Source organism: Tenrec ecaudatus, chromosome X (genome assembly GCF_050624435.1).
Source record: "Tenrec ecaudatus isolate mTenEca1 chromosome X, mTenEca1.hap1, whole genome shotgun sequence".
Taxonomy (NCBI): domain Eukaryota; kingdom Metazoa; phylum Chordata; class Mammalia; order Afrosoricida; family Tenrecidae; genus Tenrec; species Tenrec ecaudatus.
Genome location: NC_134548.1, coordinates 80,737,111 through 80,758,589, shown reverse-complemented (window position 1 = coordinate 80,758,589; position 21,479 = coordinate 80,737,111). Strand labels below are relative to the sequence as shown.

Here is a 21,479-nt window from a genome sequence, read left to right as displayed (position 1 = left end):
GTGACTCAGAGGAACCCTGTTGCATAAAGAAGGACCCCATAGTTTTCAAGGCTATCCCTTTACCAAAGCAGATAGCCCCCCCCCCACCCCCAGTGGAACAACTGGTGAGTTTTAACCAGCAGCCGAGTGCTTAGCCATGGTGCAAAACCCAAGGGCCCCAACACACCACACACAGTGCTGCTGAAGAACATAGTTGAGAGCCTCACATTTCCCAATCTCAAGACTTAGTACAAAGCAAGAGCAATCCACACAGCATGGTACACACTGTCATGGATTGCATAATACCCACCCCACCTCCCAGGACCTGTCTACTTGGCTAGTCTATGATTCTCATTGGAAATTATGTAACGATGTACTTTGTTGTGTAATGAAGTAATCCTTCCCCAAGCTGTGATCAGCTGATCCTGGTGGAAGGAAATTAGGGTAGGACGCAATACCCTTTATCAGATTCTATAAGGGGAAGTTCCCTGAGATGTGACCTACCACATATTTGATCTCCTAAGAGATAAAAGGAGAGAGAGAAGTGAGTAGAGAGTAGCAACCTTAGTATCATCAAGAAACAAGAGTCAGGAACAGAGCAAATCCTTTGGACCTGGAGTCCCTGCCCTGAGCAGCTCCCAGACCCAATGGGATATCGAGACAAAGGAACATCTCAAAGCAACACTGGGACCACATGTGTTGAAAAGAGACAAGGGCTTGCCTCGTAAACTGTGAGCTGACAGAGAGAGAAAGCTTGCCCCTTGAATTGGTGCCTTGAATTTGGACTTTTACCCTCTCAAACTGGGAGAGAATATATTTCTGTTGCTTAAAGTCACCCATTTGTGGTATTTCTATTACAGCAGCACCAGGTAACTAAGCTATAGACCTAGAAAGCAGAATTGAGAATTCAGAAATAAGCGTCCACATTTAAAGTCAATTGATTTTCAAAAAGCTACCAAGACAACTTAATGGGAGTTGTTATCTTCTCAACAAGTAGTGCTGGGTCAATTGAATCTTCACATACAAAAGAAAAAAGAAGTTTGGATCCATACCTCACAATAATAAAAAAACCTCACTCTAACTGAATCAAAGACCTAAATGTAACAGCTAAAATTATAAACCTCTTTAAAGGAAACATAGGCATGAATCTTCATGAACTTGGACCAGGCAACATTTTCTTGGATATGACACCAAAAGCACACACCATAAAACAAACCCCCCCAGTTGTTGTTTTGTTGCTTTGTTTTCTCTGCCTTGTTTTTGTGCATATTATTATCATCTCTGCAGGTCTATTTAGACCTGGATAAACAATCTGGAGGAGAAAGCAAGGGGACCTATGGCACCTGGGGGACATGGGAGAGGGGAGGTGGGGGAAAGAAGGTGGTGTTGGCAAACCCGGTGACAAGGAAACAAGTGATCCAAAATCAGTGGCAAGAAGGGTTTAAGAAGCCTGGTAGGACTTGATCAAGGGCAATGTAACAGCCTTTTCTTTTTCCCAACCCCCTAATATCTATGACCTGGCCCTTTAGCGAAGCTCCCCTTCCAGATTGTCAACCCATAGTAGATGCTGTGATGTGCCATCCAGTACCCACCAAGGGAATAAACCAAAATGCTGGCATTTTGCTGTCCCTTGTTTGAGGATTGCATCATCTGAAGAAATTGCCCCATATAATGTCACAACTCTGTCCTGGTGGAGGAGCATCCCCCCTCCCTGATCAAATGGTATCTCTGTAGGAACTGTATTGTAGTTTACTTGCTCCCCTCTGCCACTAGGTCCTCTTCTTTAACCCTTCTACAGATGCTGATTTCCAGAAGCTCTCTGATAAATATCCTGCACACTCACCTCCATCTCAGAGCCAGCTTCCTGGGACACACACTCTTTGCAGTTTCTTTGAATCATGGGTTGATTGACTTTTCCCCATTGGTTCTGGGATAGTGCATAGGCCTGCAGTAGATGTGTGCTGTGAAAAAAACCTTTCATTCTCTTTCCTGCTAATCTCGCTTTTAAAAACTGCCAACTTTAACTTCTTTCTGTTAATCTTTTTGGGGAGAAGTTTACTGAACACTTTTATTATAATCAAAAAGGGACATAACGGGGTTGTAATGAATTCAATAGGTCATTCTAAACTTTTCTCCCCCCTTTCTTATTACAAAACCTGTTTATTGCAGTTAAAAATCTGAACATATAAACAAATCTAAAGAAAGAAATAAAACTCATAATTGTATACACCAGAGACCATCAGTGCTGTGACTTTTGGCTGTGTCTTTCCTATGCCAAACAAACATGGGATCGTGCGGTAACTACTGTTTTCTGGTGTACTTAATGGGTTACATGTTGGGCCGCTACCTACAAGGTCAGCAATTTGAATCTACTAGCTGCTCCTCCAGAGAAGGAGGGGGCTTTCTGCTTCTGTAAAGATTTACAGCACCAGGACCCATAGGGTCGCTATAAGTTACAGTTGACTTGACAGCAGTGAGTTAGCCAATTGGGTGTGCTTAAACTGATCCTTGCTGGCTTGCTATCATAATATGGATTCTCTCTTGGCCATATTTAGTCACTCTGTGAGAGTGGGAATGCGTACACGAAGACTCAGAGCCTGTGGGGCAGCCAAAGAGCTTCCTCTATCCCTCTCAGGGAACAGAGACAGGGACACTGAGGTTCATACAGCAGCAGAGCCCCTTCTCAGGTCTCACAAGGATGTGAAATGACACGGCGTCCTTTGCAGGCCACCCAGATTATCTTCTGCCCTGACGCTGAGCCCCGTGTCTGCCAGTATCTGAGTTGTGCAAGCAGGTTCAAATCAGAAGAGCGGGGCATGGCATCTGCATTTATAACATGCTGGAAAATGAGGACAGCATGTCAGCGTTTTTGCCTGGTTTGGGGCCAGTTTGTAGGGCTCACATTCTAGCCCTCAGTCTGGACACCGTGGCTCTTTATTGAATCCTCTGTGGAATCTTCTTCAGATTTCTCACAGCGAACTCTCAGAGCAACTGCCATTCCTCTCCTTGCCTGTTACTCTGCAGCACAAGGAGGCGTTCTTTTTCTTCTTTGTAGAAGTTGGTTCGTTTTGGGTGTTGTCATTAAGAATGCACACAGCAGAACATACACCAGTCCAGTGATGTCTACGTGGACAATCCGTGACATGGATTGCACTTATCCATCTGTGCAGCCGCTCTCCGCCTCCTTTACTAACGTAGACTCTGTGACCCCAAGGCACCTATGTATTTCCATGAGCAGCTACCTGTCAATTTTATCCCATCTCATTTTTAAAAGATCACAGTGCTCAAGGCAGACCTTCTTTGTGAGTTAAACTAAACTATTGATGGCTTTTTAATGGTTTTATTGTCATATATTCCACATATTATGTGATTTAATCACTCAATCATATTAAAGAGGTTTGTACAATCATCACCATAATAAATTTCAGAACATTTTCTTCTCATACTCTTTATTTTTAGATACCTACTTCCCCCATCCTCCCTGCCAAGATCCTATCAGTTACCGTGTTTATAGATCTACCTATTTTCAATTTCATATATGGAAAATAATACAGAACAAAACCATATAAAGCAAACAAAAAGCCTCCAACAAACATGACTGGACAAAACAGCGAAACCTCGGTCAAGGAGAAAGAAGAAAATACTAAACACTGGAATCACTTTAAAATGAGTCAAAAGACAGATCAGATGATAGGGTATTATAGACTTCAGGGGATGTTTTTGGTTTAAGGTTTAAAAATTGCCTCAGAACAATAATTTCAGGATTTGTCCAGCCTCCTTGGGTTCAGAAAGTTGAGAGTACATGAGAATTTGAAATTCTGTTCATTTTCCTTCTTTTAATAGATTTTTAAACACTTGTATTGACATATAATTCACATATCATACAACTGAATAGTTTACACATATTTAAAAAGCTGTGCAATCATGACCACAATCAATTTTAGAATATTTTCTCTTTTCTTGGATGCATTATTATTAGCTCCCCATTTCCTACCAACCTCCTCTGCCATAAACCCAAGAAACTATTCTTTATTTTTATTTATTTTAATAAATCATTTTATTGGGGACACTTACTGCGCTTATATCAATCCATACATCAGTTCTATCAAGCATACTTGTACATATGTTGCCATCATCATTTCCACAACATTTTCTTTCTATTGGAGCCCTTGGTAACAGCTCTTCTTTTTTCCCTTCACCCCCCCCCCAATGAATCTTTGATAATTTATAAATTTTAAAAATGTTCATATTTTACACCATCTGCTGTCTCTCTTCACTCATGTCTCTGTTGTTTGTCTCCTGGGGTGTCAGGCTACATTGGTCATTGCGATTGGTTTCCCTTTCACCCCCTTATCCCCCCCCCCCGCCTTCCCCCTACCCTCATGGTATTGCTACTCTCATTATTGGTCCTGAGGGGTTTATCTATCCTGGATTCTGTGTGTTGAGAGCTCTTATCTCGACCAGTCTACATGCTCTGGTTTAGCCAAATTTGAAAGATAGAACTGGGGTCATGGTAGTGGGGGCGAGGAAGCATTAAAGAACTAGACTCTAGTTACTAGAAGAAAGTTGTATGTTTCATCGGTGCTATACTGTACCCTGGCTGGCTCATCCCTTCCTTGTGAACCTTCTGTGAAAAGATGTCCAATTGTCTACAGATGGACTTTGGGTCTCCATTCGAACCCCCCTCATTTGCACCAAAATGGTTGTTTGTTTGGGGTCTTCTGATGCCTGATACCTGATCCCATCGACATCTGGTGATCAGATGGATTGGTGTGCTTCTTCTATGTGTGCTTTGTTGCTTCTCAGCTAGATGGTCACTTGTTTAACGTCAAGCCTTTAAGACCCCGGGTGCTATATCTTGTAATAGCTGGGCACCATCAGTTTTCTTCACCATATTAACTTATGCACCCATTTTGTCAGGAGGATGAGCATCACAGAATGCCAAGTTATTAGAACAAAGTGTTCTTGCATTGAGGGAGGACTTGAGTAGAGGCCCAATATCCAACTGCTACCTTAATACTTAATTTATAAATAAATGTACATAGACCTATATTCCTATCGTTATATATTAATATATTTACATATGTACATGGCTATGTTTATACCTCTATAAATGTCTTTTGCCTCCTAATTCTTTCCTCTATTTTCTTTTACTTTCCTCCTGTCCTATTATCATGTGAGACCTTCATTTGGCTCTCTGTATTTCCTCTTGGCTACATTGGACTTGATCAAACCCCACCATGCATTCTATGCCTTCCTCACCACCAATTTTATCTCTCTTCTTGTTCCCTTGTCATTGGGTTTGTTGGCTCCCCCCCTCCCTTTCTCCCTCCTCTTCTTCTTCACTGTTCCCTCGGAACCATCGGTCCTGTTGTTTTCTCCTCGGGATTGTTTATCCTGCCCATCTTATATAGATAGACATGAAAACAAAACAAAACAAAAATAGCCTATGAATAGTTCCAGGTCTGTCTGCTGCCCCTTATGAATGTTTTCTGATTGGGCCGGATGCATTACCAAGCCCTGCCCCCTGATTCTGAAGTTTATTTTCAGAATTCCTTGGGAACTTTGTTGCTTTGCTCCCCTTGTTGCTCTGTTGCACTCCCTTTGTGTTATGCCCTTGTGTGGGGCAGACTGGGCACAATTCCTTCACTGTGTCTCTGGTGCTGCCCCCCATAGCGCTGTGGGTCAGTGAGGGAACATCATGTCTTGTGGTGGGGCTGACCCTACGATCCTCTCTGCATTGGCCCCAAGAAACTATTAAGCCAGTTTCTATCTCAGTAGATTTACGTATCCTTGATTTCAAATACAGAAAAACACACAAAACCCAAACCAAACAAATAAAAGACTACCCAACAACAATAATAAAACATTGAAAAACCTTAGTTGAAAAGATAACAGACAGTAATAAAAACTAAACAAATTTAAAATGGGTCAAAAGGGAGAACAAATGATAAGTTGTTACATTTTAGCATAACTACATCTACATTCCCTGTTCTTTTTAAAAATCATTTTATTAGGGACTCATACAACTATTTTCACAATCCATACATACATCATTTGTGTCCAGCACATTCATACGTATGTTGCCATCATCATTCTCAAAATACCTGCTTTCTACTTGAACCCTTGGTATCAGCGCCTCATTTTTCCCCTCCCTCTCCGCTCCCTACTTCCCCAGAACCCTTGATAATTTATAAATAATTATTATTTTATCATATCTTACACCATCCGACATCTCCCTCCCCTAGTTCTATATTCCCTTTTCAATGCACTCTCTGATGGCAAGGCTCCTCACATGCCTGGTCAATAGAGGGGATTCACTAGAGACTCATTCCAAGTGAGAACCCTGTAAATGGATTTTGTACTTTCCCTTTTAGCCAGAGCCTTCTGTAAACTGGGTACTCAGAATTTACCCTCTAATACCGTCTCCTCCTCTTGTCTTGCTTTTTATTGTTTACAATCCTTGGATCACACAGGCTGGTGCACTTCTTCAAGGAGGACTTAGCAGTCACGTTACTTAGATGGCTGCTTATTTTAAGACAAGCCTTTTTAAAAAAGACAGGCCTTTAGGACTCCAAGTGCTATACTTTGTACTAGCTGGGCATCATCTGTTTTCTTCACCACATTTTGCTATAGTACCCATATCTTCTTAAGGACAAGTATCGTGTAGGGCTATGTCTATGTCATAAGAACTAATTGTTTTTAGTATAGGCTATGTGTAAGCGCAAGCTCAAAATTCATTTAAGTGCATATGGTTTCTATATGTTCCTGGTCTACTTTAGAGACATCATTATCCTTTCATGGGAGAACATTATAAACCATGCCCATGGGGTAATTCCTTTGATAGTATACTTAATTTAGCTAATGTTATAGAATTTCAAATACAGTTTAGAAAAGGAGGTTATATTTGTATAGGGCAGCATTTTAGACCAAAAGTACAATGATTGTTGACCTGTACAGATCAAAAGCAAGTGACTGGACACAAGTTACACAAATAATGAGGGTTGAAAAAAGGGAAAAACTTTCAGTAATACTCATTCACAAAGGCAGAATCAGCCCTGCTAGACCAAGATAAGTCCTAAAATAGCAAAGAGAGCATGCGAATAGCAAAAATATCATAGCCCTGAGCTGCTGTTTGTTGGGCAGCCTCAAAGCAAAAAATTGGAACCAAAGTCCAATGACTTCCAACCCCAACCTTGGGACAGCAGTGATCTGCTTCTTCTCACACTAGGGTTTTTCAGCCTTAAGTTTAAGAGAATATTTCAGTTCCTTAAATCTGCTACAGGTGAATTTAAGGTACCGTTCAGTTCACTTATTGGGGTTTCCAAATTGGAGCCTTCTGGTGTGGCCTATGAAGGATGATATGTACCCCAAAAAGAAAAAGTTTGAAGGTCTGATTGTCTATTGCACATAGCCTGGGCTACCTAGGGCTGGATAGAAACTAGGACAAAGGAACCTAATATCAAGTATAATCTCCCTTTTTTTGGTCTATATAAGTAATGTAAGACATTTTTTCCTTGTGCAGCTTGTCCCATCTGCTTGCCACCAACAGAGGAAGAATTACTCTCTCAAAGATGCCTCTACCTCACCCCTGGACTTGAATTTCCATTAAGGTTTAGTAGGCCCCTTTATAGGAATGTCTGTTGATTTGGGGAAACTGTAGAATAATTTATATGGCAAGAACTGGTTGGTAATATCCTCTCCCCAACACAGAAAACTGACCCCAGTTGAGGTGAAGCCTCCTCTATTGAAGTGGCTTTAAAGATGTACAAACAAGAGAAAGCAAAATGACATCATTTTGGTTTATTCTTTTGGTGGGAACTGAATGGCTCATCACAGCATCTACTACGCATTGATAATCTGGAAGGGGAACCTCTCTAAAGGGCCAGGTCATATACCGATATTAGGGGGTTGGGAAAGAGAAAAGGCTGTTTTCTAACTTAAGGGGCAGAAAAACAAGATAGGATCCCATCTCTCTAACTACATACAGAAACTAAGGACAGAACAAAGGCCTAAATGAAAAACCCAAAACTATAAAGAAGAATAAGAAATAAGGGTGGGGAAATGTAGGGACCCTAATACATGACATAAATATATCAAATATCTAAATATAAAATATATCCCCCAAATTCACAAACTGATAGAGGAGGTGAGAGTTAGTCTACTGCTAATAAAAATACTAGAAATAAACTGTAATTTAAGATGTTTGTATGTTTGTTAAACATCCAGAATGTAACAGCACCTCCCTGGCAGAAACAATTCCTTTCAAACATAATCAGTAAGACTGTTCTAACTCAGGAAGGAAGCAAGCTAGGCCATTTAGACACAGAATGGAGCGTAGGGCCTCGGTGGGTGCTATTCTGACATTGATGGTCTGATTATCCCTTTGGGAAATCTATAGTTTGCCCGTGCCCCCTGCTTCCTTTGTCACATTATATTGAAGACCCCTGATCATTTTCAAAACCTGTTAATTATTTTCCCTGAACCTGTCACTTAGTCTAAGGTTTGTAACCTGTTTGATTTTCACTGAATTAGTGAAGCAGTTTGAAGGGAGTAAACCTCACAGCTTCCTTCAGTCTAGCACTTCCAGAAATAAACATAAGAGCTTCTCTAATCAATCTGGTCTCTGGGCTGAGATATTCCAGGCCCCTTTGTTTGCTGGCAGCATAACCACAGAATAACTGGACAATTGAGACCTCCTAAAAATTAAAACATGTATGTACAAAAAAGACTTCACCAGAAGAGTAAAAAGGAGAACCTACTGACCAGGAAACCGTTTCTATCAATGACAAAGGGCATATCTTTAAAACTAATAGAAAAATTCAGTGTATGGACAATAAAAGGACAATCTAATTTTTAAATGGACAGAGGACATAAATAGACACTTCATAGTCAAATGGCTAAGAGACACCTGAGGAACATATAAAGAAATACATTAGCCATTAGAGAGATGTAACTCAAAATAGTCCTCACCCCAGCATTATTAACGAACTTAAACAAAATGAAAAGAAAGCAACGCATGCTGGTGAGAGATGGAGAGACTGGAATCCTCCTACACTGCTTGTGGGACTGTAAAATGTTACAAACGCTATGGAAAACAGTATGCCGTGTCCTTTAAAATTTGGAAAAACAAATACCAAGGGTTTCAACAAACCCACTCTAGGCCTATATCTAGAGAACTCAGCTATACCAGGAACAGATATAATGCACATCCATGTTCATCACAGTAACAAAAAAGATGAAAAGATTCTAAGTGCCCATAAAAGGATGAATGGGTAAATAAACTTTTTTACATACACACAAATGAGTACTAAAAATAATTAAGAATACACAGGGAAACTGGGGTTCATAAAGCACCAGAGCCTCTTCTCAGGTCTCACAAGGATGGTGAAGAAAGCTGATGGTGCCCAGCTATCAAAAGATATAGCATCTGGGGTCTTAAAGGACTGAAGATAAACAAGCAGCCATCTAGCTCAGAAGCAACGAAGCCCACTTGGAAGAAGCACACCAGCCTGTGAGATCACGAGGTGTCGAAGGGATCAGGTACCAGGCATCAAAGACCAGAAACATTTTTAAAAAATCATTTTATTGGGAGCTCTTACAGCTCTTATCACAATCCACAGTTCCATCCATGGTGTCAAACACATCATTTTCAAAATATTTTCTTTCTACCTGAGCCCTTGGTATCAGCTAATTTCCCCCCTTCTCAACCCTACCTCCCTCATGAACCCTTGATACTTTATAAATCATTGTTTTTTTCATGTCTTAAACCGACTGCTATCTCCTTTCACCCACTTTCCCATTTTCCATCCCCCTGGGAGGAGATTATATGTCGATCATTGTGATCAATTCCCCCTTTCTCTCCCTATCTTCCCCTTACCCTCCTGGTATCACTACTCTCATTAATGGTCCTGAGGGGTTACTCTGTCCTGGATTCCCTTTGTTGTGAGCTTTTATCTGTACCAGTGTACATGCTCTGAATCTAGCCTGATTTGTAAAGTGAAATTGGGGTCATGATAGTGGGGTGGGAGGAAGCCTTAAAGAACTAGAGGAAAGTTGTATGTTTCATTGGTGCTATACTGCATTCTGACTGGCTCATCTCTTCCTTGTGACGTTTCTGTGAGGGGATGTCCAATTGTCTACAGATGGGGTTTGGGTCTCCACTCTGTACTCCCCCTCATTCACATTGATATGACTTTTCGTTCTGGGTCTTTGATGCCTGATACCTGATACCATAGGCACCTCACGAGCATACAGACTGGTGTAGTTCTTCCATGTGGGCTTTGTTGCGTCTCAGCTAACTGGGCGCTTGCCCATCTTCAAGACTTTAGGACCCCAGGTGCTACATCTTTTGATAGCCGGGCACCATCAGCTTTCTTCACCACATTTAGTCATGCATCCGCTTTGCCTTCAGCAATCCTGTCAGGGAAGGTGAGCATCACAGAATGTGGGGATATTAGAACAAAGTGTTCTTGCCTTGAGGGGGTACTCGAGTCTTGGAAACTTACTGGGCTTGGAAACTTCTACTCTGCTCTATAGAGTCGCTATGAGTAAGCATTGACTTGGTGGCAGTGAGTAGGAATCAAAAGGCTGGGCCCTGCTATTTGATTAGTCAACAGAGACATCCTGAGACTGGCTTAAGATTTAAAGAACCTTATTGTTCTGTTTGCTTACTCATAGTCAACAATTGTTTCCCAAGGTTATTCTGAAACTTGAGTTACTGTAAAACATCTGTATGTGACTCCCCCAGGGTATGAATTCCAAAGTGAAACATCTATATTCTCTATATATTCTGATTTCAAGCAGGAAACCATCAAGACAGCCTGTGCTGCAGTCAGGTTCCTCACCGTGTCACCTTCTAATATGCTTCTCTTTTTTTTCTTTTACTTCAAGTTAGTAAATTGGTTTTGTTTCTCAAGGGCACTGTCATATTAGTGTTTACATCTCCTTGCCAGGAGACAAAAAGAGTGAAGAAAAATCAAAGATGCATGGAAACAATTAGTCCGAATGACTAATGAACTCAACGGTCCCCAACCCTGAGTCTAGAGGAACTGGATATCACTGCCACATGCTCAAAAAGAGATCACAGCTAGAATAGCGTGGAAGAAAGATGTGGAATAAAATTCAAAACAATTTTTACAAGATAAGGCTTACTGATCTGATAGAGGCTGGTGGAAATCTCAAGATTATAAACTTCAGTCACCGTTTAGTTCTTTAAACCACCCCAAGGCTCAACTTTCAGCTATACAATAGATAATCCTGTAAGGTGAACCATAATACTAGGGAGGTAAGCACTCCTTGAACCATGAATCATAGGCATTCAAAGGGTAGCATCTGCCCAGGGACACAGACCAGGAGACAGGAAAGAAGGATGATGGAAATGGTAAACACCACGAAGTGGAAAGAGGGCTGTTACATTGTGGGAATTGCAATCAAAGTCACAAAACAAAATGTGTCTATATTGGTGAGTGGAAAATCAATTTACTGTCAACTTTCATCCAAATCAAAAGAAAATATTAAAATAACAAAGAATAAAGACTTTATGAAGCAGTTTTACTCTGTCACGTGGAATCTTTAGTAGTGGAAATTGACTCAATGGCACCTAAACACACAAGAGCACACCACACCACAACACACCAAGTTGGGCTTCCCCTTCCTTCAGATCCTCATATTGGATCTCCTGCAAGAGCCATAAAATTTTTTTGGTCTCTGTTCAAAGATCATGTCCTCAGATAGGTCTTTTCTAATTATGTATGTGACTCTATGTTGCCTTGACCTCGTCACATTACTCCACATGCTTCTCTTTCCATGACCGAACACTTCCTTGTTCATCTGTTTCATTGTTTACTGTCTGTTAGCCCTAACGGAACCATAAACTCCAGGAGGTTAGAGGCCTTATCAATCTTAGTCATAAGGATATCCACAGTGTTGGTGCTTGGTAAAAATACAGTGAATGAATAAATAAGTGAATCTTAACTTCAGCCAACTGTCTTTGCAAATATCTCCTTCTGATTCTGAGGTGAAACTGATTGTGAGTGTGTGAAGATTCAGTGTACCATTTCCCCACCACTACAATACTATACTGAAAGTACTGCGGCTGCTGAAATGCCTTCTTGATTTAGTGCTTGATGGAATTTACCACTATTTGTTAGCTGCTGCCTGGTATGGACCCAGCACTCCAGCTGTAGCCTTGGCAGTAGTGTGCTGTGATGGCCTATTGACCTATTTTCCTCCCTCGCTGGTTGAGAGCTCCTTGAGGGCAGGGCCAGAGGAATTATTTCTGGAATACCATGGCATGCACAGGAATATTTGTAGCAGGTTGAACACACAATATCATTTCCACTACAAGTGTGTCTCCCTCCTGTCTTTTGCAAATGGATACCCAGGGTGGATATGTGATTATTAGTGGACCGGGTTTTTCAATCCCTGCCTGCACTTCAGAATCATCCAGGGAATTTAAAAATACAGCTGCTTGGTCTCCACCCTTAATGATATTGGTTTCCCTGGTCTAGAGTGGGACTCCAATATAGGTAGTTTTTTCCCCCTTAAAATAAAAAAATATTAATTTACTTGACAAATATTTGAGAATCACAATGTGTCAGTCACCTAGAAACAAATCAATGTCCCTACACTGACAGTGCTATCCTAAAGTAACATTCAAGAGTTGGCGGCATTGTGGATTAGGCTTGGGCTGCTAAGCATGAGGTCGATGGTTCAAGCTCATTAATAGAGCTGCAGGCAAAAGATGAGGCTATCTTCTCTTGTAAAGATTTACAGTCTTCAAAACAAAAACAAAAAAATCAAACTCAATGATTTTGACTCATAGCAATCCTATAGGACAGAGTGGAACTACCCCTGTGGGTTTTGAAGACAGAAGCTTATATATTTATTTTAAAATAGTTTAATTGGCACATAATCCACATATCACACAATTCAATAGTCCGATCATATCAGGAAGAGTTGCACAATCATTGTCATAATCAATTTAGACCATTTTCTTCTTTTTAATAACTCATTGTAATTAGCTCCCCATTTTAACCCAACTGACATACCCCCAAGAAACCGTTCATCCAGTTACTTTCTCTACACATTCATTCATCCTGGATTTCATATACAGAAAAACCATACAAAACAAAGAAACAAAAAAAGGCTACCAATTGTAACAAAATAAAATAGAGAAAAACCTCAATTGAAAAGAAAGCAAAAAATTCAAAAACTTCTGCAACTTTAAAATGGGTCAAAAGAGATCAAATGATAAGGTATTAAATTTAACCTAACTCCCTCTGCAATAAGCCGCTTTCCAGTGCACTCTGGATGATAAGGGTATTCACAATCCCTGGTCTCTGGTCAAAGAGGATTCACCAGAGGCTTAATCCACATGCAAATCCCCCTTCACTTTTTTAAAAACTGAAAGAACTTTTAGATCAAATAGGATATTACGTTTTATTCTATGTCTGCTATAACTGTCTCTACAATGCTCTCTGTCTGATAGCGAGGCTATTCACATGCCTGGTCAATGGCCAGAGGGGATTCACCAGAGGCTTAATCTATGTGTGGACCCTGCAAATGGGTTATGGACTTCCACAGTCATCCATAGGCTTCTGCAATTTTAGTATATGTGCTGCTGAAGCAAGAACCATGCATAGCCTGCTGCAAGCCAAGTGTTCACAATTTTAGCTCTTAAACCATTTCCTCCTTTAAATTTGGATTATCTACAATCCTTAGATCACAAAGCTGTGTGCTTCTTCCATGTGGTCTTAATTGACACATAACTTAGATGGCTGCCAACATAGGTAGTTTTTTTTAACTCATTTTATTTGGCCCTTGTACAACCCTTATCACAATCCATACCTGCATCCATTGTGTCAAGCACATTTGTACATTTGTTGCCACCATCATTCTCAAAACATTTGCTTTCTACTTGAGCCCTTGGTATCAGCTCCTCTTTCCACCCCTCCCTCCCTGCTCCCACAGAGGTAGTTTTTAAAGCTCTCAGATTTTTATGTTCCTCCTTTCCTTCCTTTCTTCTTTTTAACTCTCCATTGAGTTTTTATTATATGTCAGATACTGAGAAAATCCTGTGCATCTTTTATCTCGAGTTCTTACAACAAACTTTCATTTAAAATATGAGAGAGAGAGAGAGAGAGAGAGAGAGAGAGAGAGAGAGAGAGAGAGAGAGAGAGAGACTCTGTGGATTGCCAGGTCACATAACTAGAAACACACAGTACTGCCTCTATATTTACGTCTCTGTGATGACTGCTCTTGTGAACTGTGCCAGTTGCTGAAATCCACAGGGGCAGTTGTACCCTGTCCTATGGGGTCGCTGTGAATCAGTATTGTCTTGATGGCACTGAGGGTTTTTAAAAAATGATTATTTTCCTAACCTAGTCTGCAAAAAAATCAATATAATTTCTTAGCATATCCCCAGGTGATTTCAATGGGTAGTAGGATTGATAACACTGGGCTAAATATAAGTAGTGCTTGGTGCTGCTGAGGCATAAATTAATTTTCTGGTTGGTTCTTCTGGCCCAGTAAGTAGTAAGGGGTGAAAAAGCTCCCACTTGAGAAATCTCTGTGGTTTTCCATCCCAGCTGTGGGACTGGCTAGCTGTTTGACCTTGGACATATCACCACCTCCACGAGCCTCTGCTTTATCGTCTATGCAACAGGACTGTTCAAATTTTGCTGCCCTATTCAAAACTTCAAGGAGCCTGTGGCACTGTGAGTTAGGCACTGGACTGCTAACTGAAAGGTCAGTGGTTCCAAGCCACCAGCTTCTCCATAAGACAGCGATGAGGCTGCTGGTTCTTGTAATGATTTACGGTCTCAGAAATGCTAAACAGGGTTGCCAAGGATCAGAATGGACTCAATGGCAGTGAGTTAGGTTGTTGATTTGGTATACCAAACTGCAGAAGACTTGGGTGGGGTGGTGTGGGATATGTGGGGTGTGTGTGCGTGAGATTGATTGATTGATTCTGCTTGTGTCTCCTGAAGTGCAGACGGGTTGGAGTCTCATTTTGTGCTCACTTGTGAGAGTGCATCCTATGGTCTGGCCCGGTTTGGTGATCCACCAGGCAAGTTCTGAAGGCTTCGCTTGGGATGGGGGCTCTTTTTGAGCCCCTTGTTAGCCATGCTGATAGCCGCATAAAACCCAGCAATCCAGCAAATGACAGGTTGATGATGATCTTACAACATGAACCTATTCCTTGCTAGAAAGAGAGACTTCAGGGTTATTCATTGAATGCTAACTGGAGATTTAAAGAGAAACAACAGGTTGCTGTGTATTAAGAAATGCCCAGAACACGAGCTGAGTAGAAGACCTACTTGCACATCCATATAGCACAGAACCCTTGGTCTGGACATGCTCCTCCCTGCTAGCTTTGAGAGATGGACCCTATACTTTCTAGTGAGCCCTGACAACTGGCCGCAATCTTCTAAAGCTCTGAAACGGCCAAGGCTTCATGAGAATTGCCCATATTTGAAGGTAAGACGGATAGCAACCCTGTAGTCAGAATTGACTTGATGGTAGTGAATTTTTTTAGAGTAAGAAGAAAAAACATTGACTTAGGCTCTCCCCTCTTCCTGCCTTCCTCTAAAACATCCGTTCTTAACCCGTGGGTCATGACCCCTTTGGGGATCGAATGACCCTTTCACAGGGGTCGCCTGATTCATAAGAGTAACAAAATGACAGTTTTGAAGTAGCAACAAAACTAACAGTAGCAAAATGACAGTGATGAAGTAGCAATGAAAATAAATTTATGGTTGTGGGGGTCACAACATGAGGAACTGTATGAAAGGGTCGTAGCATTAGGAAGGTTGAGAATCACTGCTCTAACCAACATCCTATCCCTTGGAGTCCGAGCACTCCAACCCGTGACCCCTTAAATTCCTCTGCTTGCCACTCCAAACACCAGTGTATCCTGAGTGCGAAGAGCCCTTCTGAATACCAGAAAGGAAGAGAACTCTATGAAAGGAGTGGGGCCTAACGTAGGAATCTACTTCACATACATGCTCTGGGTCCACTTGAGCACTCCTGCTGCCCAGCAACATGCCTCGGCCAGTCTGTATTTTTATCCATCTTACTGCAGTTTTGTTCCTCCACTCATTCGTGGACTCCCTGAAGGCAAAAAGCAAGTGTACTATGTCTGCATTCTTCTTACGGCCTGGTACAAAACAGGTACTCAATAAGATTTTTCAGTGAATGGATGTTAGTGTAGCCCACACTATTTAATGCAGTCTCTATGGACTTTTTATAACTTTCTACATTGCTCAGAGGCAAGCAGGTTCGGTTCAGATGCCACGTGGAAGAGCCTTCAGATAATGCCGAGCATCTTCTTTTATTTCCCTGTCTGTTAGGGCTAAGTTCTGCTATCTGGTTAGTCAGCAGGGAAATCCTGAGAGCGGCCCAAGATGTAAAGAACTTAATGTTCTCTTTGCTTGTTCACGGTCAACAACTGTTTCTCACAGTTATCCTGAAACCTGAGTTACTATAGAAACATCTGTATCTGACTCCCCCAGGCTATGGATTCCCGAGTAAAAAGTGTATATTCTCTATGTATTCTGTTTCAAATGTCACACCATTAAGACAACCTGCACTGCCGTCAGTCTTCCTGATGATTATACATTCTAAATCAAACTTCTCTTTTTCTAACTTGGAGTTAGTGAATTGGCTCTGCTAAGCCAGGCTACAAATTATTGCCAGTTTACAGGAACATAAGATCTGGTTCCATGTTTCAGCTGAATAGTTCCTCAATTTTGTAGCAGGAGCCATAGTGTAGCCCCAAATTCCAATCCCAGCTCTATACTTACTGGGTGACCTTGAAAAAGCCCAGTAACTGGCACACAGTAAAGACCCAACAGCCCCAAAGCCATTGAGTTCATTCTGCTTCACAGTGACCCTCTACAGCGTTTACAAGACTCCGTAAAGCTTTACAGGAGCAGCAAGTCTCCTTTTTCTCCTTTGGAGTAATTGCTGGGTTTAATCTGGTGGTTAGCAGTCTAATACTTCGCTCACAGTGTCACAACCGAGTCATTGCTATTTCTACGTAACCCTCCATTAATGCCAGGAAGTTGAGCCACTACCATTGAGCTGAGTGGAAAGCCTACTTACATACCCAGATGATGCAGAAACTCTGGTCTGGACCTCCACCTCCCTGCTAGCTTCCTTTTGCACATAGCCTTTGTGACCTCAACTTGCATCACCACAGGCAGTTGGGCCCATGCAGCAGAGCCGCTGAGGCCCCTAGCCACTTTGCACAAGTTCATCCTCCCCAGATGGCCACACTTGTTTTCAAGTAGCCTTTACCCCTGCTTTCTCCAAGCAGAGCTCGAGGATGGGGAGATCTGCTTACAGTTATTTTCCACTATTCTGAACTCTCCTGTAATGCATGGTCGTCTGCTCAGCCAAGTTAATTGCTAATTCCAATTGCCATAACAGTGAGACTTAGTGAAGAAGCAAAGTTTTTTTCTTACAATAATTTGACCTGTTTCCATACCAGCTGGAGATTCTTTAGGTTTCCTACACAATGGAGTCTTGATAGGCAGCACCTGGCAGTCCCTTCTGCTCTTGGGAAGGGACATGAATTTTCAGGGAGCAATTTGGGGAAGTGGTACAAGTATTTTGGTGGCCATTTGTGTCGAGGAGGCCATGTGCTCAGTCATGAGAGCAAAAATACAGCTGAGGCACTTCAAAAGATCCTAATTAGGTTTGTCAGGGTGGACGGGTAGAAGGTTGGGAAATGGGCCAAGCTTGTTTAGTATCTTGTCTAGGGCCTAAGTTCTATAGATAACTCTCTGCTGCTAAGCCTCTCTCCCTGTGACCACAGGCCATGAAGGGCATCTCTGGGCTGGACCTCTGAGGAGGCATGGCTGCACGTTGTGCCTAGTATATGATTCTATTTGTGCCCTAACTCACCAATGTGATTAGATGCCTTTACAAATTTACTCACTTACTCACCAGACATTGGTGCGTACCTATTATGTGCCTAGCAATGGGGAGGGGCCCTGGGGACACAAGAAGATCAAAGTCATTATCCTCAAACTGGATGTGCATTTGAACCAACTGGGGATTTTGTTAAACTGCAGGACCTGATTCAACAGGTGGGGAGTGGGTTAGGTGCCAGGAGTCTCTATTTCTAACAAACTCCCAGAGGATGCTGATGTTGTTGGTGATCAGATCACACTTTGAATAGCAAGGATTACCAAATACACCTTGCTGGAGAAAACATGCTGTGGACAGAGGGAAGCAGTCACCTCTCCATCCTGGCATACTCCGGTGATGTTTAGCCCCTCTATCTCCCACTGGCCAGGAGGCTTTCTAACTGAGGCAGAGCTTGGCTTTACTTCCTGAGGGAATTCTCTAAGCCTGCAGCTTTAAAACAAACAAGAATTAAATGAGGGACAGCCCTGGGTAGTTGCCATTCCCAGAAGAGAGGTCACCAGAATCACTTCAATTCCTTCCTGGGGAAGTTCAAGTCAGTCATTTCCTGCAACACTATATGGAGGGACAAGCCCTGGACCTTCACAATTGATGTCCTGCTTGAATTTGCACTTTGGAACAATAAGCTATTAGGAAGTCAGCAGGCATCAAATTCCAGCTCTTGTTTTTTCCTAAGCCCTGTGACCCTGGACAAGTCACTTCGCCTCTCTGTGACTCATTTTCCTCATCTTAAAAAATGGGGATAATACAAACATATGGGTGTTTTAAAGATTAAATAAATTGTTCATTGGAATGTGCTTGACACACATACGGAAGGTTCCAAAATTATTAGTTCATTTGTTCAACGGAGACTCACTGAGCCTTTCTGTGTCCTTGACATACAGCCATCGGAGGGCACAACGGTGAGCTCCCGGCCACTTCAATGTGAACTCCCTGAAGCTGGGGACTGCGATCGGGGAGTTCACGTCTAAGTGCAGGAGACGTGAACTCAGAAGACAGCTAAAGCAAAGAGTGGAAGAAGGAGCTTGTCTTTTTTATTATTATTAATCATTTTATTGGGGAGATCTTACAAATCTTATAACAATCCACCATTCAGTGATATCAATTAAGCACACGTGTAACTATGCTTCCATCAACATTTCCAAAACAATTTCTTTCTACGTGAGCCTTGGTATCAGCTTGGTATCTTCTTTTTTCCCCTCCATCCCACCCTCGTGAAACCTTGATCAGTTGTATATTATTATTGTTCCTTCGTGTCTTATACTGTCCATTGTCCCCTTCACCCACCTTTCTGTTATTCCTCCCCCTGAGGGGGCTATATATTCAACCTTGTGATGGGTTCCCTTTTTCTCCCCCTTACCCCATCTCCCACAATCCTGATATTGCTAATATTCCTGAGGGCTTTATCTTTTCTGAATTCCACGTATCAAGAGCTCTTATCTGTACCAAAGTGTGTACTCCAGTCTAGCTGGATTTGTAAGGTAGAACTGGGTCATGGTAGTGGGGGAGGAAGCATTCAGGAACTAGAGGAATGATGTGTGCTTCCTCGGTGCTATACTGCACTCTGGTTAAATTGTCCCTTCCTTGTAACCCTTCTGTGGGGGGCAGAAGGGGGGTTTCCATTTGTCTACAGATGCGCTTTGGGCCTCCACTCCAACCTTCTCATTCACATTGATATAATTGCTTGTTTTGGATCATTTGATACCTGATCCTGTCGACACCTCATGATCACATAGGTTGGTGTGCTTCTTCCACGTGGGCTTATTTGCTTCCCTGTTAGATGGCTGCTTGTTTAACTTCAAGCTTTTAAGACCCCATATGCTATATATTTTTTGATAGCTGAGCACCATCCACTTTTTTTTTACCACATTTGCTTATGCACCCATTTTGTCTTCAGTGATTGTGTCGAGAAGGTGAGTATCAGCTTAGCAGGTTACGAGTGCCAGGTTATCAGAACAAAGTGTTCTTGTGTTTAGGGAGGTCTTGCATAGAGGCCCAAAGTCCATTTGTTATCTTAATACTTAACATATAAATATATGTACATTGGCCTCTATCCTTTTCATTATAAATTAATATATTTACATATATGCATGCCTATAGCTTTAACCTCTATAAATAGCTTTTGCTTTCTACTTCTTTCCTCTATTTCCTTTCACCTTTCTCCTGTCCCACTATTGTGCTCACCCTCCACCTGGCTCTCAGTCAATTCCTCTTGGATACATTGCACTTGATCAAACTCCACCAGTCCTCCTCACCATCAGTTTTAGGTCTCTTGTTGATAGCAGGAGCTTGTCTTCAGGGGGAATGGGCAAGGAAAAGGAACAAAGGTGGGAAAGAATACAGAAGGAAGTGACTAGAGTATCTGGAGGGTAGTGAGCGAGGGGGCAAAGAACAAAAGTTCTGTAAAGACGAATTGTCCTGTGATTAGGGCTATAATGTCAGGGTGAAAGGTAGAGAGCACCTCAAGGACCCAGTTGCCTTGTGGACAGATGGTAGACTGTCTGCCTTTGGCTTTGAGATTGGCTGAGTGAGTGAACGAATAAGTGCTCCAAATGTTACAGAACTCTGAGCAAAGGCCAGCACTGACATGACCTGGACCATGGACTACACCACTGAGCCACTGTGTCCAGTTTCCTCTTCTACAGTAACCAACCACTAAGATCTGTCCATCTACCCCTGTAAACCCCTCTCAAATCTGGGCCTTCCTCCAAGTCTTATTGGTACCTCCCTAAATCAGGGTCCCATCAGTTCTCATCTAAATAACTACAAGAACTTTCTAGTGTCTTCAAGCCTCAGTTCCTGTCTGCCTATAATCTAGCCTATAAGGAAGCCACGAGTGTCATTTTCCAGGCATACTCCTCTGTCCTCCAACCTCTGTGGACCATCAATTACCACAGGGATAAAATTCCAGTTCCTCAGCCAGCCAGACAAAGCCGCTCTCTCAACTTTATACATGATACTTCCTTTCGTGGTACCATTCCCCCCATACATATTGCTCATTTGTTCTGGAATACCCCTGTCTCCCAACCCGTCTTTTCCATCAAGTAGAAGTCTACCCTCCTAGAAACTTTGTAAAGTTTTCTCAACCTCTCTTGAACAAATTCGTCACTCTTTCTTCAAGGACCCCACTGAACTCTTTCCTGTATCTACATCTGTAATACCACACTTCTCAGGTCTATGTAAAAAACTAGATGGTAAGCCCTATGAAGGCAGCTCATACAGCTAGCTCTGTGAACAAAATGAGAACATTGTCCACTAGCATAGCCCTAAGATCCATCTTAGTTTACTTTAGGACTAACGAACACAGGGCCTAGGCAAGTAACACTGAGAGAAGCAGACTAAATGGGACCTGAGTTGAAATGAGGAACCCCATAGCCACCCTGAATGAAGCCCGTGTTTCAAGAGATTGATTATAGTTTTTGAAGTTAATTAGCATAAATCCATCTACCTATGGACAGCTGATCTTTGATAATGGGCCGAAGTCCATTAAATGGGGAAGAGATGGTCTCATTAACAAATGGAACTGTGAAACTGGATGTCTATCTATAAAAAAATGAAACAGA

At 41.9% G+C, this 21,479-nt stretch overlaps 1 protein-coding gene across 3 annotated transcripts in view; it reads right to left on the bottom strand.

Moving 5' to 3' along the window:
* NHSL2 (NHS like 2) overlaps positions 1-21,479 on the bottom strand; it is a 200,923-nt gene that overhangs the window by 37,225 nt on the left and 142,219 nt on the right. The gene's annotated exons all lie outside the window — the stretch shown is intronic.